Genomic DNA, 16631 nt, shown 5'->3' on the forward strand with positions numbered 1-16631 from the left:
GTCCGTGAGACTCTTCTCTCCACTAACTACTAAAAAAGGTGAAAAGTGATCTGTGATTCAAGTGGTAGAGTGTTAGCTCAGGGACAGTGCCTAGGCTCTAAGTTCCAGCTCTGAGATTTTTTTTTTTTTTTTAGTAGGCACCCTTTGTCATCCCCACCCCTGCAGACCATAAATCCAGATTCTGGACATCCTAGATCTCACTTTTGCTCCTGCCACTTCCATAGCACTGCCACAAATGGCCAGTGTGTGGCCAGCCATGACTTAAGAAGTGGACTTACGCAAGGATGGCATAACCAGGTCAAGGCTAATGCCCCAGAACATTGAGGTATTGGCCATACCTGTCTCTCAACCCCCAGTTCCCGGGCCCTGGAATTTTAAGTCTGTGCCTCTGTATTCTGGGTATGCGGAATTGTCTAGAAGGACCTGAGAGGTCCAGCTGGGGCTGGAAGATAGACTTGGCTGTGATAATGTTCGTTGACATTTCCTAGACAACAACAGATACTTCCAAGCCACCTGGGTCTCACCTCCCATTCAGCCCAAGATCCTTCTTGCTTGGACAGCCTTCAGTCAGCTACCAAGTTCAAGTTGGTCAGAGTCACTGGCAACCACCCTTCTCCCACTCCACTGCCAGCCTGATGGGAGGGACATGCAGCCAGAGGCCCAGCTGAGAAAAAGGACAAGACATCACATGACTGAACCCCACCCTTCCAGAGATAAGGGAGAACCTATGCCAGCCCGCCCTGCTGACCCAGAATCCCCTGGAGGTGGCCAAATATATGGACAACTGGACGTGGGCCCCAATGAAAAGCTGGAATATGCAGTTGTCTGACAATTTAGGACTCATTGTAGACCCTGACAGAGGGCTAAAGGCAAGGCTGTAATGGAATAGGGGCAACATCCGAGGTCAGGAAGAGGAAGACAGGCACCCAGGATGGGGACAGAGAAAATGAGGGAAACACACACACACACACACACACACACACACACACACACACACACACACAGGGGTAGTCTAAGACCTTATCAGTCCCTGAGCACCGGAACATCCCAAACCCCAAGAAGATGACACTACCGTCTTCAAACCAACTGTAGACAAATCTCAGCCTCTCACACGTCTGGAATGGCTCATAACACAGCATGGCATTTCCTACTGTACACAATTCTATGTAGAAAACTCATCCACCTTATTTTTGGTTGTTGGTCATGGGGTTTGAACTATGGGCCTGCACGCAGTCCCTCAGTTCTTCAGCTGAAAGTGTGTGCTTTACCACTGGAGCCACAGCACCACCTCCGGTTTTCTGGTGGTTAATTGGAGATAAAATCTCACAAACTTTCCTGCCCAAGCTGGCTTTGAACTGCAAGTCTCAGATCTCAGCCTCTTGAGTAGCTAGGATGATAGTTGTGAGCCACGGGCAGCACCCAGCTTCAATTACCTTCTTATAACCAGATGAAACCCAATTTGTCAGGCTACAAACCACCTTCACTTCGGGCTTTGACACCTGCATCCAAAACTATATTTCCATGGATGGAGAGAATATAATTGACAATACCCACCCATCCCTGCTCCCATTAGCCCTCTCCCTGCCTAAGACAGGCCACGACCTCTGGAATTGTTTGTAAGGCAACGCCGACCCTGCTGTGACTTCACACTGGGGCAAACCTGGAGAGTTCTTAGAAATTTCTGTACACTTATGCTAGCATCTGGTCTCCCAACCAGAGTACCTCCATTGCTTCACCATCACTTGCAGGCAAGGGGTGTCTTTCTGGGTTTGTTGTTGTTGTTGTTGAGGGGCTTGAACTCAGGGCTTGGGAACTGTCCCTCATGATGATTTATGCTCAAGGCCAGTTCTGTACCTTTTGAGCCATAGCACCATTTCTGTTTGGAGATTAGGGATGACACTCTCATGGGAATTTTCTGCTTGGGCTGGGAAAGGAGATCTTCTGGATCTCAGCCTCCAGAGTAGCCAGGATGACAGGCGTGAGCCAACAGCACATGGCTTATGGTGTCTCATTCTTTAGAATTTCCATCTAGTCCTCCTCTATACACTACCACCTAGACACTCCTCTATTTCCCTCACAGAAAGCAAAGGGAAGCTTGGAATCTGGTTAGGCCATGGGCATTAAAGAGCCCCCTCCACATCTCTACCCCTCTCTAAGCTCCCATCGCCTCCTCTGGATGGACTGGTCCTCTGGGGCAGGTCAGACCCACTAGGACTTCTGTGGGCTGCCCCTGTATCCCCCTGCCCCAACCAACCTGTATGTGAGGATTTCTGGGGCCAGCTATTCCATGTCCTGGTGGAAGATGTTGTGAGGGTTGCTGATAACCACCTCCAGGGGTGTCCAGGGCAGAAGGAATGTCCAGCTCCCCTCTGTCAAAGAAGGAGACACTAAGCATGGATGGATCTACTAAGAGCTACAGGGCATAGCCAACTACCTGTCACCAAGGTCCATTGGAGTGCTATTTTATTTTCACAGTCCTGGCCCTTGACCTCAGGGCCTGGGTGCTGTCTAGGAGCTTCTTCTGCCCGAGGCAAGCACTCTTCCACCTGAGCCATGGTGCTGCTGCCGGCTTTTTTTGTGTATGTGGTAACTAAGAATCGAACCCAGGGTTTCCTGTGTGCTAGGCAAGCCCACTACTGCTAAGACACATTCCCAACCCTGGATAGCTGTTCTTCTATGACCCCTCAGGCCTGTCTCAGGATAGTCTTGCCCATCAGTGTTGAGTTTCTTACCAGCAGCCCTGGCTGGAACTAAACATGCTCAACTATGTTGTAATTTATCTACAGCATCTTTGCTCTCTGTGCTTCCTGTCAGACAGATCCTCCTTGTTAAGCAAGACCACCTTTCAAGTTCTGCCTCTAAAAAGCCCGCTCCAATCGCCCTGGCAGAGCAGATATTCTCCGCTCTGCAGGCTGCCTGCCTTGTCACGCTCTGCCTTCCAGCTTCTGTGGGTTAAGAGCACACGAAGGAGTAGGCCTGGCTTCCACCACCCAGTTTCTGAAGGCTCTGATACACTACCCAGGACCTGTGCTGTATCACACTCTTTGAGAGTACACTCAAGGCCCAGGCAGTCTGGGGGCAACAAGATGGGGCCATTTTTGTGTGTGGGCTTGAACTCATGTTCTGGGAGCAATCTCTCTGAGTTTTCATACTCAAGGCTGGCGCTCCACAACTTGAGCCACAGCTCCACTTCTAACTTTTTGGTGGTTCCATGGACAGTGGATTCTCACCAGCTTTCCAGCTTATGGCTGGCTTCGATCTTTGATCCTCAGATCATTGCCTCCTAAGTAGCCAGGGTGTCAGACGTGAACCTGAGCCAGAGGTGATGGGCGCCAGACTCTTTCTTTGTTTATCTCATGCCAACAAGCAAGCACTAGTTAAAATAGTCATTTACAAGGGATCAAGTTCCTCTGCTAGGTCAGTTAATCCAAGGAGATAAAGTGCCTTTGGAAAAGGTTAGTCTGAGTTGGCCTAGGTGAGTGTTTGTGTGTGTGTGTGTGTGTTTGTGTGTTTGTGTGTGTGTTTCGAGGATACCTACCCCCATCTCTGCAGTGCCTCATCCTCCCAGTGGTGAGTATATCCAGGATCCCCACCCCAAGGAAGGTGGGGAGGGGAGGGTAAATAAGGTCACAATGAGTGGGATGATCTGAATTCTATCCTGAAAATGAAGCCTGTAGAGCTAATGGAGAGAAGGGGAGGTTTAGAGGAGCATCAAAGGAAGCCCCTTACTTTTGGCTACAAGTACCAGAGAGAAGACTAAATCCATTCTTTTTGGTAGTAAGATAACAGGTGCCCACTATTCATTTTATTATTTTTTTTTGTGAGTCCTAGGGCTTGGATTTAGGGCCTCGGTGTCATCCCTGAGCTTCTTTCATTCAAGGCTGATGCACTACCACTTGAGCCACAGCACCACATCTGGCTTTTTCTGGTTGGGGGAGGTTGTTTTTGGGAAATAAGAATATCACAGACTCTCCTGCCTGCGTTGGCCCTTAGTCATGACCATCAGACCTCAGCCTCCCGAATAGCCAGGATGATGGGTGGGAGCCCCCAGTACCTGAATGCCACCATCCATTTATATTCCCCTAGAGCCAGTGCCGGCCACCTGCGCTGCACCTCCCCCCTTATTGTGAGTGGGAAGTAATCATGGGTGGGTTTGATAGTTCAGCAGCCTGCCTACTTACCTTTGAGCATTGTTCCTGATTAGTTTGATGGCGCCTACTTCCTTATCCACAGCAATGACTTGGCTCTGTCACAAGAACAAATGTACCCCAAGAGCTGTCAGGTCTGGAGTCTTTCCTCTGCACACTGCCCCCCTCCCTGAAATGACACACCCCAGCAAAGCAAAGTAGACATACAGTGAATTCATTTTCTTATAACTGGGGTCTGGCCAGGTAGATGGCAGTGAGGATTAGAGTCCCAGGATTTTGCTGGGCTGTTGGACAACACAATGCCTCCTCATCCACTTTCCTTTAACTGTTTAGCAGAGGGTAGTGGGGAATTACTCAGAGGATGGATGGATAATGAATAACCATCATGTTCTAGCCCAGGCACAGAGGGGCTTACCTCAGGGAGCTATTTCAACAAGCTGAGCAAGACAACTCCTGACCCACAGCGCACCTCCAGAATGAGAGGGTCACCGTGGTTCCCAGCCACATGGAGATGCTGAGCCACCTCCTCCAGGACCCATTCAACCAGTTCCTGAAAGAGAGAGAGAGGGAGAGAGACAGAGATAGAGTGAGAGAGAGAGAGAAAATGAAAGAAACAAAGAAAGAAAGAAAGTCAGAATTGGACTTATGCTTGATGCCAGTGGCACCGGCATCATGCTATACAGGAAGCTGAGATATGAGGATCATGGTATTTAAACAGGGCAGGCAGGAACGGTCTGTGAGACTCTTATCTCCAAAGAACCACCAGAAATCCAGAAGTGGTGCTGAAGGCTCAAGTGGTAGAGTGCCTGCCTTGAACTGAGGAGCTTGGGGACAGCGCATGGGCCCAGAGTTCAAGCCTCAGGACTGACAAGAAGTGGACTTTCCACTACAACAAGTGGACTGAATAGCAGCCATTGTCATAGGGAGCATGGCAGAGAAGTCAGGCTGAGCTTCCTGTAAACTGGCGGTCATGAATAGGTCATCCAGCTTCTTCGTGCCTCATTTTCCCCAGCTGCAAAACTGAACAGTGAAGGATCCCCTTCCTCATGGGGATAGGGTAAGGATGAAAGAGAGCCATGTTTTGTTTCATAATCCCATACCTGTTGCATGATAAATAACAGGCCCCATCTGAGCCCTTTCCAGTTATCTTCCTTTCATATGCTCACAGAATTTCCAAGAACCATATCTGGTGACCGCTTGTTCTATGCCTGGCCCTGCCCCAGTGATCCCCCTATATTGATCCCTTGTTTCCTCACAACTGTCCCAGGAGGATACTGAGGTCTGATGGTCAAGACCCAGAGCTTCACCTGTGGTCAAGAATCAGCTGCTGTGTACTATGAGTTTGGGACAATCCATCTAAACCAATGACTAAACGAGGCACTACCTGTCTAGCGTCTCAATACAGAGAACAAGTCATGGTGGCCAACACCTGTCACAGGAGGATCGTGATCCAGCCCAGACTGAGCATATATTGACTCTCTATCTCGGAAATGCCCAAGACAGAAAGGCTTGGCTTTCATGGTAGAATACCTGACTGGCAAGCCTAAGGCCTTGAGTTCAAACCCTAATATACCAAAATGAATCAGAGGCCCGGTGCCAGAGGCTCATGCCTATAATCCTAGCTATTCAGGAGGCTGAGATCTGAAGATCATAAGTCAAGATTTAAAATAGGTTTGGCCTCACCCATCAGACCTCATGATGAAAAGACCCAGGGTCTAACCCATCCAATGTGCTCCATACTAACAGAGCTGGCATCCTTACTAAGTGCTGGCCATGATCTCTGTCCCCCTGGGGAGCCACCCCCTGCGGGCCCCACCCCCAGGTCCTCCCAAGCTCCCTCTGCCACCAACCAGGAACAAGGGAGTACACAGCTCCAGGGAACACAGATCACTTGTTATTATAATTTAAGCGTTTCACCCATCCAGGCCCCAAAACCTAAGACACAACATCCATGCACCTCCCCCCAAAGATAGCAGTTAGAAGTTACCAAAAGGTCCAGCGCTCCTTGTTACAACCCACTTCTACACACACACACACACACACACACACACACACTCACACACAAATCTGGCACAGGTGGTTCATGTCTGTCATCCTAGCTACTCAGGAGGCTGTGGTCTGAGGAATACAGTTCAAAGCCAGCCCATGCAGGAAAGGCTCTGAGACTATTATCTACAGTGTACTACCAAATAGATAGAGATGGACCTGTGGCTCAAGTGTCAGAGCACTAGCTTTGAGCTCAGAAGGTCAGGAACAACACGTATGCCCTGAGTTAAAGGCCCAGTTCTTCTACCTACAAACACACACAGACACAGAAAGACACGGACACAAACACAGACACACAGACACAGACACACTACACACACACACACACACACACACACACAGTGACAGCCCAAGGCTTCAGTAGTCCCTGAGAACAGAACCATGAACTCATTCCATTAGGATCATATACCATCCCCAAGAAGGTGGCACTACCGACCTCAGACCCACTGTAGACAAACCATTGAGCCTCTCACATATCTGGAATGTCTCATAGACCAGCATGACATTTCACACCATACACACTGCTATGCAGAAAACTTAGCCACCTCTTTTTTTGTTGTTGCTCATGTGGTTTGAACTCTGGGCCAGGTGACTGTCCCTCAGCTTTTCAGCTGAAGGTGAGCATTTTCCCACTTAAGCCACAGCACCACTTCCTGTTTTCTGGTGGTCCATTGGACATCAAGTCTCACAGACTTTCCTGCCGAAGCTGGCTCTGAACATGGTCTTCACATCTCAGCTTTCTGAGTAACTAAGATGACAGTTGTGAGCCACTGGAGACTTCTGGTTTCAACCACCTTCACATACCCAGAGGAAAACCATCTCATAAGGCCACAAACTTCTTGCAACCCTTCACTTCAGACTTTGTCACCAAGCATCCAAATCCATCCTTTATTGGAGAGAATACACACACAGCAATCCCACCTCTGCACCCATTCGCTCACTCCCTGCCTGCCACAAGCTCCGTCCTCTTGAAGCTGTGGCTTCAAGCTGGGGTAAACTTGGGGAGTTCTTAGAAATGTCTGTACAGTGGGAAGAGCACCTGGTCTCCCAACCACAGCACCCCACCTTTTCGTCCCTCTCACACCTGGACCATCCTTTGAAGGCAAATATGTTTTACTTTCTTTCTTTTTTCAATTGTGGGGCTTGAACCCTAGGCCTGGGTGGTGTCCCTGAGCATTTCAGCCCTAGGTGAGCACTCTACTACTTAAGCCACAACACAACACCACTTCTGCTTTTCTGTTGGTTCGTTGGAGATAAGAGCTTCAGGGTTTTTCCTGCCCCGGCTGTCTTTGACCCCTGATCCTCAGATCTCACCTCCTGAGTACCTAGGAAGACAGTCATGAGTTAGTGTCACCCGGCCAAAGATACTTTCCCATGCCTGTCATCCTATGCCTTCAGGAAGCTGAAATCTGTGGACTGCAGTTGGATGCCACCCTTGGCAACAAAGTCAATGAGAACTCTTTATCTCCAATTATAAACACCCAAACAAGTTGGAAGTGGAGCTGTGGCTCAAATGGTAGAGTGCTAGCTTTGAGTATAAATGACAAGGGATAGGACCAAGTCCCTAGTTTCAAACTTTTGCTAGTAAAGCCCCACCCAAGAAAGGGAAGCAGGTGGGCATACGGGAGCTGAAATCTCAGACATAATACTCAAGACTCCCAGAACAGACCCCATCCTGCTCTGATTCTTTAGAGTCTATGTCCTATATCATGGTAATCTTAGATGGAACTTGCCATGCACCAAGTTAGGATGAACAAGTACAATCGCATATTCAGGATCCCCTGACCTTATCAAGGACTCAAGATCTCTCACTGTCCTGCCTCTACACTGGGTAGGGAGGTGAGGTCTAGTTGTCCAAGCACAGGATGTGGGAATGCAAGGATTTCTTGGTCAAGGGATGCAGACTCAAGGGCTTCAGGTTCCTCTCTCTCAGGAAGGAGAAAAGGGCTGATCTATCCCAGGAATGTTCCTGGGTTGTGAGTATCCTCAAAGAAACAACCCTGCTCAGAGACTAGTGCCTCTGGTTTTCCCACCAGCCTCTATCCAAACCTGCCCCACCTTCAGTCTGCCCTCTCTGAATCCCAGATCTGCCATGTAGACTAAAGGCTGAGCCTGCAAAGAGACCCATCTCTGCCTCTGAGAATGGCAATCACGGGGTCCTCGCGCCCCCTAGCAGAAGTTTGGGGCAACAAGGGTCCTTATTCCCACCCTCATTCCTTGGCTGTCCTGTGCTAGTGGCCAGCTTACTTCTGTCTCTGGTGGAGGAAAGAACAGGTTGGGGGGGGGGGTGTCAACTTCAGATTGAGCCCTGGAAAGTTCCAGTCCCCAAGGATGTACTGCACAGGCATCCTGCAGTGGACGATAGCCAGGTGGTCAATAGTGAACCCAATGTGCCAGAACTCTTAATAGCAGTGTGGCTGGGTCCAAGGGTCTATCACTTTTGGTCTAGGTTGTCAGGCGAAGTCATGGCTCCAATGTCATGACACTCCTTATCTGTGATCGTCCTCCCTCTTCATCTTCCTTCTTATCCCTTGCTGACCCCTCCCCAACACTCCCTCACACCAATACCTCCCTAGGGCTTGGACAGCTTATTCTTATCTGACCAGAAAATAAACTCATTGGCTCCAGGGATGATTGAAGCCTGGTGACCTGCCCTGAGTCCTAGTGCCTACCCGAGGCTGCTTCCCTCTGCAGTCAGGTACCACACAGCTCCTGGATGTCAGAAAGTTGCTGAGGTGTCAGTAGCATGGTCCTACATACTGGCTTTATGCTCTGAAATTGTCCCCACATAGATTGTGAATGGTTGGCTCCCTTGATCAAGGGACTCCAAACCAAGGCTCACATGTTCTCCCTTCTTCCTTCCTTTCCTCTTTTTCTCCATCCGGCCTTCCCTCCTCTTTCTCTCTTTCCTTCCTTTCTCTCACTCCTGGGCCTTGAACTCTGAGCCTAGGTGCTGTCCCTGAGCCTTTTTACTCAAGGCCAACAGACTACGACTTGAGCCACACATCCACTTCTGGTGTTTTCTTTTTGGTAGTTAGTTGGAGATAAGAGTCTTACAGGCTTTCCTGCCTGGGCCTCAAGCATCGATTCTCCCATCACAGCCTCTTATGTAGCTAGGATGACAGGCATGAAGCACCGGCATCCAGCTCAAACCAAGATTTCTTCATGTGCTGTGGAACCAGCAATGGAAACTCTCATTGTCTATGACCCTTCCAGAGCCTGGCGCACACTGTGACTCTTTCTTGCATAAATAAATGAGCATCTGTTTACAAAAATACTACAGAAAAGTCCCATCCCATTCAGATAAGCATCATGGTGGGTGGGGAAAAGCCTGATGTAGCTCTCTCACAATTCTCCCTCCTCCCTCTTCCCAGCCTCCTGGTGCCACTGAATTTAACTGTTTTGGCTCTGAAGACATGATCCATGGTGTACTCGCTGGATTCCGGGACCTCTGGGATGCCTATCTTCTCAAAGATCTCTGGTCAGTGGCTGACCAGCTCTGTGGCACTCAATTCCCCACTCAGGAGTGAATGAGGTTGCCATCAGCCGGGCTCAAGGGGCCTACTCTCCTACCCCTGGAGCCAGCCAGGATGGCCCACAATATCTGGCCCCCAAGTTTCATGTTGCAGAGAAGGGATCCTCGAGGCATCTTGGGTTTCTGAATCTCCCAGAGTCCAGTGCAGGTGCTGAGAATCCTCTCTACTCCCAGGTGGCAGGTTAGGGATGGTGAGGTCACAATCTCTTCTCCCATGACATCCTCAATGTTATGCCTAGGTCGCAGGACCCTCACCAAGAAGACCACCGAGAGTCAGACTCTACAGCTGTTTTATTTAAATGGGCTGAAGCCCGAGCCTCGTCCTACACTCTGACACAGCGGAGCCCAGGAGGAGAGCTCTGAGATAAGGATTTACAGGTCTTATAAAGGCACACAAGCAGGTGGTTTAGCACCACGTGTTGCTCTGCTCTGAAACAAGCAACAAATGGTCACTGCTTCAAGTACTTTAACCCTTCACTCAACTGTGGTGGTCACACTAGGGAGAGTCAGAGAAGAATCAACAGCTGCTGCATAAAAGCAATCAAGGCATGACGTTCATAGCAGGAGACCATCTGGCATGTGAACTCTGCTTATTATACTTTGAACGTCATTGATTTTTGGCTGAAATGGTCCATCTAATTTGACCTATAATCCCAGGCGTTAGTGGAAAACCTTCAAAAAAAAAAAAAAAAACTCTGAAAAAGGTGGCATTTCAGTTGTCCCAATCAAACTTAAAGGTTTCTAAAGTTAGTGGTCCTCTTTTCTTTCCAGACAGCCCACAGCAGGTTACAGAAACTGGCATTCAGCAAGCCCTAGCTAACTGCCACGGCCTGATACCGGGCAGGCTCCAGCACGGGGAATGCACTTGCCTACCACTGCCCACCTGGAATCAGCACAGGCAGGACACAGATTAGAGTCTGCAGGACGCCAGTGAGGACTTCAAACCAGTGCAGTCTCCCGGGAGGGAATCCACACCACCAGTGGGGTCCCAGAGCCCCCTGCCCAGATTCCCATGGACACCGTCAATGCCCTGGGTAAGGTTACCCTCTCATCTTCGGTAGTGGTGAACCATCTGCAATGTCACACCATTCACCACTTCCCAGACCCTCCTAGATTTACAGCCCCTGCCCTACAACCCCCCTTGAATTAGCTCCACCCAACCCTTGAATTAGCTCCACCTATACAAACGAGAGCAGACTGTCTGGCTGGAAGAGTACCGCTGTGGTCACACTCGTCTCACAAGCCTTCAGGCTTAAGACAGAAGGTGTCCACTTTGGTCTGTGGCTCACACAGGCCTCCTAGGGGAGACCCACGCAGGCCCAGCAGTTACTGTGGGTTATAGGAAAGGGAGAAGTGAGAGGTGGAAAGAACATCTACTGAAATCTTCCCCAAAGGAGCTATGAAACAGTGAAGGTGAAAACAGAAATTATGGCTGGTCTCATAGTTGGCATTGATGAAAAAAGAACAACAAACACACACACACACACACACACACACACACACACACACACACACACACAAATCCAAAACAGTGACTGTAGACTCATCCATGCAGCACCTGCAATTTGCCAACTGATCACTCACCTGAGATCAGCCAGGTTCTCTCTCGCTCTCTCTCTCTCTCTCTTTCATGCAAACACACTCTCTCACACACACACAAACACACACACACACACACACACACACACACCAATCCATAACAGTTACTGTAGTCTTATCCATGCAACACCTGCAATTTGTCAACTGATCACTCACCTGAGCACAGTCTCTCTCTCTCTCTCTCTCTCTCTCTCTCTCTCTCTCTCTCTCTCTCTCTCTCTCTCTTCTCTCTCTCTCTTTCATGCACACACACACACACACACATAGACTCAGAGTAGTGCCCCTCCTGAGTTTGTTGGTTCCTCATCTGGGACAATGTACAAGCTGGAGCACGGGAGTTCCCTTCTCAGAACCAGGGACTCAACCCAAGGAAGCACAGCTCCAATAATGCTGAACCACCCTGCCTCTCCCTTTTTCCAGGGCCAGACACTTTCCCTTGGGAATAACCAGCTTTGACTCCCCATTCACCAAAACCCTAGACCAGGACTCTGGGTGAAGGAGTCCTGAGACAGTTGGCTCTTCAGACTGGACTGAAAACAAGCAGGAGGTCATTGTGCCCCCAGAGAAGTATCTGGCCCGGGGTGGGGGCAGTGTTGGGTAAATGGATGGGGTCCTAAAGGCTATATACATGGTGCACTTCCTACTTCCAGCCTAGATGCTTCTGGGTGACTTGGGGAAGATGAGGAAACCAGATGGACCTGGAGCACCAGCAGTTGGTGGCAGAGCTGGGAAATGTGTTCACCCTATGAGTGCTGTTGACAGCTGGAGTGGGGGGTCAGGCAAGGTGTAAGTGTGTTAGAGGGGCGTGTTCTTACCAGACATTCACCTTCTATCTGACCCCCAGTGCCCTCAGCTCCCTAGTGGGCTCTTGTGGGACCCTCCTCAGGTAAAAAGATGACTGACACAAAAGACAAGGGCTCACACAACAAGGAGGGCCTATCTTCTGAATCCAACACCACCCACCCCCAGAGAAAAGGAAATATCCCAAGAAGGCAGGTGTGGAAATGCTGCTTCCCACCTCTGACTAAAGCCACCAGGTTCCCCCCAGTGAGAGGAAGGGTGCAGATGCATGGCTCTGTGGCTCCCACTGCTCTAGGCCAGGGGCTAAGTGGTGTCCCCTCTTCACCCATCCCTGCATCTGCCCTTTTGCTGGGACACTGTCCACTAGGGATGGGGGTGGGATCCCAGGATCAACATCCACTCCCCCACCCTCCACTCCTGGTGCACATTTGTGGCAGAGTCAGGGCTGGCCTGCCTGGTGCTTGGGAGGTGCTTTGGGACACAAGAGGGGAGGCAGGAGTCACGGGTCTGGGTCTGGGGGGGGGGAGGTCGTGAGGTGCAGATCCGCAGGGTTACCACTGGGGACCTGGATCGGGTCAGGGGCGCAAGGAGGCCAGGGGTGCACCACCGCTGGATGACTCCAAGAGGTGCCACGGGTCCAAGCTGGCAGCAACCTGTTTCAAACGCGGTGTCACGGGGAGGGCAGGAGAAGGGGCAGGGGCAGGGGCTGGCAGGTGGTAGGGCTGAGCTCGCCTCCTCCACAGATGAGCTCCTGGTGCAGGGGCCCTGGATTCAGGGCCTCCTTGGCCTCTAAGCCTCCCTGGGGCTGTGAGAGGGATGTGCCTGCTTTGCTGGCTTTGTGTCCTCTGTGCTCCTGGCCCAGACCTGTGCTCCTACAGCAGAGGAGGCCAGCCATTGATGCTGCCACCCCTGGTGCGTGTGCCTGCTCTTCTCTGCCCTCTCTCTGCCCCAAGTTCTCACCCAGGCTGCCCAGCTCCTGCTGCGCAAATATGCCAGCTCCCATGTGCCCCTAGCTGCAGCAACTATGTGCCCCTTCAGCCACGCCCTGTCCTCCCCTCAGTCACACTCCCTCCCTACCTCAGGCATGCCCCCGCTCCTGGCTTTGTGCTGCCCTGACTCTGCATTAAGGCTATTAGGCTATGGCAGAAGCAGCCTCACCTCAGCTCAGGGCTTCCCTCCAACCCCAGCAGCTGCCTGGGGGAATTGAAGATCCCCTCAGCCCAACCGCTGGGGAGACTCTACTCCATCCACCCCACACACAAATTAGGTGCAAGATAACGCTCCATGTTTGTGTGTGTGTGTGTGTGTGTGTGTGTGTGAGTGTGTGTGTGTGTGTGTGTGTCTGTGATTGTCCTCTCAAGGACTCAGAACATTGAACCTTTTGGGATGACAGCACACAGCACACTTAAAAAAATGTACAAAGGACCCTGTGTAATGAATTCAGCACAATGTGCCTTTTGAAGGACTCAACACATAGCAACTTTTGGGATCCTCATGGTAATTTAATTACCAATAAATTTAGACATGACATTTTGACATCACTAAACTTAAATATCATAATATTATGACATTATATGTCATAGTGACCTTAAAGTCATATTGTGAACTCCTATTTTGTGATTTCATCCTATTACAAGCTATCAATATTGGTGAATATCAGAAATCCATTGTGACCTCAAAGCCATTGTGACATGAAAATCCCTTTGTGACATCACAGTGCCATTGTAATATCATTAACCTGTTCTGACATCACAAACCTGTCCTGTCCATTGTGACCTCACCACCAATGTGACATCACAAAGCCATTGTGATATCACATTGCTATTGTGACATTACAATCACCTTGATTACCACCCAAACCCATTATGACATCGTTAGAACCTTTGAAAAAACACATGGCCTTTGTGACTTCACAGTCCCTTTGTGTACCAATATCCTCATTGTGAAATATCAATTGAGATCAGATATGCCATTATAATATCACAAAGCATTTACAATATAATCATTGGTGTGACATCACATTGTCATTATGACAACATAAGGTCATTATAACATCACAAATAGGTAATGACATCATACCACTAAGACACCACATTGTCACTGTGACAACATATTATGAAGGCTTATTATGTGATTTCGTATTTCAAATGTGGGTTCATATCAAAAACATATTTTGACTTCATAACCATTGTGACATGACAATCCTTTTGTGATGTAACATTGCCATTGTGATATCTCTAAACAACTGTGACAACTCAAACATGTCCTGTCCTCATAAGTTTTGTGACATGTTGCCACTGTGTTAGGCCCATTGAGAACTCAATCTATTTTTGACCTCATATTATTTCAGGTATGACATTAAATATTAGAAATATACTGTGATATTATGAATATTGTGACATCACACTGCTAGATGTAATGACCATTGTGTCACATTGCCACATCACAAATCTGTTCTGACTTCATCACATTTGTGCCAACAAATGACTTTGGAATCCTCACAATCCCATTCTAAACTCATATACTCATTATGAGTTAATGACAATTGAGGTCTGGAATGCCATTCTATTGTGACATCACAAAACTAATTTGAACTCATCACTCTTATGGCATTACCAATTAATTGTGACATAACAAGACTCTTATGACATTATAATTTGACATCATATTGCAATTCTGATATTCCTGAACCATCATGCTTTCACAAATCTATTATGATCTCATCACATCTTAGACAATTATGGATTTTGAGACATAAAGTTCCTTCCGTGAATTTGTATCATTGTGCACTTGTAGCAACTGAAAATTGAAATAAGATGTGATATTGCAAACTAGTTTTGACATCACTAACCCATTTTTATATCATTAACACTTTGACAACCAGAACCTGTTAGGAACCTTAGCACTTTTGACAAAAACATGGCCTTTGTTTCATCACAGTTCATTTGTATACGTCATTGTGACTTCATTCTCATATCCTCACTATAAACTAATGGCAATTAAGATCTGACATGCCATTATGACATCATAAACCCTTTGTGACATCATCACTAATGTGACATCAGACTGTCGTGATGACACAATCAGCTCATTGTGACATCACCAAGCTACAGTGACATCATAGCATTAGGACATCGCATTGCCATTTTGCTGTCATAGACACATTGTGAATGTATATCTTGTGATTTCATTCTATTTCAAATGTGGCATATCAGTTTATATCAGAAACACATTGTGACCTCATAACCATTGTAAGATAGTAAACCCTGTGTGACATCATAACCAGTGTGACATTATATTGACCCTGTGTGACATCATAACCAGTGTGACATTATATTGTTGTTATGATATCTTTAGCTTATGGTGACATCACAAAATGATAATGACAGCATAGCATTTGGCATTGTCATTGTGACATCATTGTCATATTATGAATGACAAATCTGTGATTTCATTGTATTTGAAATGTGGCACGTGGGTTGATATCAGAAACTCATTGTGATGTCATAACCATTGTCACATCAAAATCCATTTTTGACATCAATTTGGCAATGTGACATCACACTGGCAATGTGATGCTAGTAAGGCATCGTGATATCACAATGGTCATGAACTCACAATGGATTTCTGGTGTCTACTGACATGCCACATTAGAAATAGTATCAAATAACATAATAGGAAAGCACAACGTGTCTATGACATCAGAATGACAATGTGATGTTACAATGCTATGATGTCATTGTAGTTTTACATGTCAAAATGAGCTGATCGTGTCATAATGGCAACATGATGTCACAATTATTATTATGTCAGAAAGGATTTGTTATGTTTCAATGGTATATCTGATGTCAGTTTTCATTTGTTCCCCATGAGGATATGGATACAAAAATGTTCTGTGATGTCACAGAGGCCATGTGTGTTTTGAAAGGTGGTAAGAGGTCATAATAGGTATGGGATGGCACAATGTGATCCATAATGTCACAATGGACATGAGATATCTCATTGGGTTTTTGATGTCACAGTGGTGATGAGGTCACAATGGTTTTGTTATGTCACAGTTTGTTTGTAATATCAGAATGATATATCAAATTTCAATGACTCATAATTCAATATGAGGATACCAGGTGATAGAAGTAGCTCCATAGTATGAGGTCATACTATGTGAAAACCCAATGGGACAGTGATTTCACAATGACAATGTGATATCTTACCATCATGTTATAAGAATGTTTTGATGTCACAATTGGTGATGCAATACTGATGAGGAGGTCGCAATGGATTTGAGATGTCCCAAGGGGTTGGTGATGGCACAATGACATGTGGGATCTCAATTATCATTAACACACCATGAGTATATGAGTTTGGGAAGGGATTCTGATGTCAGCAAAGCATATGTAGTGAAAAAGCTGAAGAACTAACAGGTCTGAGATGTCACAAAGTGACACAATGGTTATGATGTCCAGCAGGGTGAAATCATGATGTTACACTGGATTTTAGATATC

Source organism: Dipodomys spectabilis, unplaced genomic scaffold (assembly GCF_019054845.1).
Source record: "Dipodomys spectabilis isolate Male_0828 unplaced genomic scaffold, ASM1905484v1 ptg000250l, whole genome shotgun sequence".
In the NCBI taxonomy this organism is placed as follows: Eukaryota; Metazoa; Chordata; class Mammalia; order Rodentia; family Heteromyidae; genus Dipodomys; species Dipodomys spectabilis.